Source organism: Centroberyx gerrardi, chromosome 1, assembly GCF_048128805.1.
Source record: "Centroberyx gerrardi isolate f3 chromosome 1, fCenGer3.hap1.cur.20231027, whole genome shotgun sequence".
Taxonomy (NCBI): Eukaryota; Metazoa; Chordata; class Actinopteri; order Beryciformes; family Berycidae; genus Centroberyx; species Centroberyx gerrardi.
Genome location: NC_135997.1, coordinates 1,043,758 through 1,046,380, shown reverse-complemented (window position 1 = coordinate 1,046,380; position 2,623 = coordinate 1,043,758).

The following is a 2,623-nucleotide window of genomic DNA, read 5'->3' as shown; positions in this document are numbered from 1 at the left end:
GACAGAAGTTGTGTTAGATTTTTTTTGTTTTTTAAATGTGCCAATAACTTTATGCACAATCACAAAAAGACCAAATCTTTTCCATTAAAAGCGACGTTTCAGTCCCAGTAGATGTAGATCTCAGAAGTTGGAATGAAGGCAAACTGCCAAGAACCGACAGCTGGAACAAGTCTGGCTGGTTGTGCCAGAAGTTACCAAAATATGAAGGGGGATGAAAAGTGCATTACGCACGACGGACCAATCAGAGCCAGCGTCCAATAATGTAATGACTCTGTTTACTACTGCCGTACAGCGCCATCGTGTGGACACAATACAGTCTGGTTAAAACGAATCGTCTCACCTGAAACCACCTGAGTAGAATTATGCTGTCGGTGTCAAGTTTTCCAGAAGGAACAAATAGGACTTACGGTTGTAGGCCTATCTTTCAAAATAAAAGCACTTTTGACGAACGTGTTGCAGTGTTTTGTTCTTTTAGTGACACAAAGGACCAAAGTGAACATAAAGAATCAATTTGAGGATTTTCTGTACTGAATGAAATGTGAATAAAATCACTCCTTGCAGTATAGGCTATATTCATAGCCATGTAGGCCTAAGCAAGATATCATATATGCTATAGCAGGTTTTACTCCAATTCAATGTAATAATTAGTATTAGTAATAGAGTATTTTGAGATAGTGATACTGAGATATTTTGAGAGTATTTTTTCATATCCCAATAATCCCTCATTTTATGCATTTATTGTGGAGGCAAAATCACCTGTTTTCTGGTGTTCTCTGGCTGGTTTGATCAGTGGTGTCCAGTCTGCCATGGAGAGCTGAGAGTCTGGTGCATGTTTTGGCTGGAATGGACTCTCAGCACTCCATGGCACCTGACTGGACACCACTGATCTGTGTAGGCCTACTCATCCCGGTCCTGTGTCAGATCCTGTGTCCTGCAATTTTTTTGTTCCTCCCTGCAGGCCTGCAGGACACCGGACCTCAAGGACCGGAGTACATAGGATCATCATCACCATATATACTGTATATGTCATGTGTTAGTGGTTCTCAATCCTGGTCATCCAGTACCAAAACCCTGCTGGTTTTCCATCCTACCAGGTTGTTATTTGCATTCACCTGGCATCCCAGATCTAAACCAGTCCCTGATTAGATGGCTTCAATGAAGACCAGGAGGGTTCTGCAGCCTGAGGACTCGGCTTGAGACCCACTGTCATATGTGACTGTGAAGGTTTGTTCTCAGACTTGTTTTACATTGATATTCAATCATATAGCATAATATAATTCAATCAGCTTTCTGCCCTTCAGTCAGAAAAACAGACATATTCACCTTTCTCTCCACTCTTTACTGCAGACAGAGGAAAGACACAGAATCAAGGAAGATAAAAGTTGTATTATTTCCATCATGTAGAGCTCCAGGGTTTCATCCACGTCTCACACGCTGAACCGCTCTTTACAACAGGTATATGTCCATGTACAACAAATTTGTAGCTAAGCAAAAATGCACACAAAACACTTCCTCTGTTAGGTTCATGTATGTGTGTATGTGTGTGTGTGTGTGTGTGTGTTGGGGGAGGGGGGGTGCTTGGCTATGCCTTACAAACTAAAACTTCATCTCTGAATTAAACCCAATATAGAGGAAACTACAGGCAATTTGGATCCACTCTGGGTATTTCTGAAACATACTTCTTCAAAATGTGTTCAGATTATTGCAATCTTAAAACTAAAACAGTCAACATCACCACTGATTTCAAAATAGTGGCCTTAAACTGCAAAGCTTGGAAAATTTTGATTCTGGTTCTTTGCAATTTGGATGAAATTTAGTGGTTCTAAACCTTTCTACAACATTTCTACTTTCTGGGCAACAACTAGTTAAAGACATGCTTAGCCTAAACCAACCACTAGATGTCAGCCATTTACTATTTCTAATCATAGAGCTAAAGAAATGTTTTCCTAACTTCAGATGGGAAAACTGGTCCTAACTCTCACCTACTGGTTCTACAGTACTGTACATTTCTAAACACATTGTTAACAAAAGCCAAATACATCTACATCCAAAGTCTCATAATCCATCTCTGTCAGATAAAAACGAGAAAGCAGACGTCTGCTTTTATCTCAGCCTTCACCATTCAAGGTCAACAGAAACACTGTGCTACAGCCAATATTCCAGTTACTGTAAAGACTGATTATTCTGAACGACCTGATGCCTTTCTAAGTGGATAAACAATAAATTATTGACCTAGAAAACCAGACACTTATTTAAAATGAGCTTAACCCCTTCAATAGTTTTCAATGTGTACAATCATAGCAGCGAGCCAGCTCACTGAGGCAACGTGCACCATGCCAGAGGTTTCCTGTTCAATCCAATACTTAACCTGAATGTTGTTTTCTTCTCATTTATTGTCAAATTCCCTCTCTCCCTCTGTCTCTGTGCAGTGTTCAACGTCAAGGATGTCCATAGCAGAACTGAAGCAGATCCAAATAAGGCATCTTATAACAAGAAATTAGTACAAAAAATAAAACTATGACTCTGCTAGCAAACAGTTTACAAAGGCTGACTGAGCAAACATATTGTTCTTTGACAAAACATTACAAAACTACAAAAAAAGAGCTATTTTCATTATAAAGGG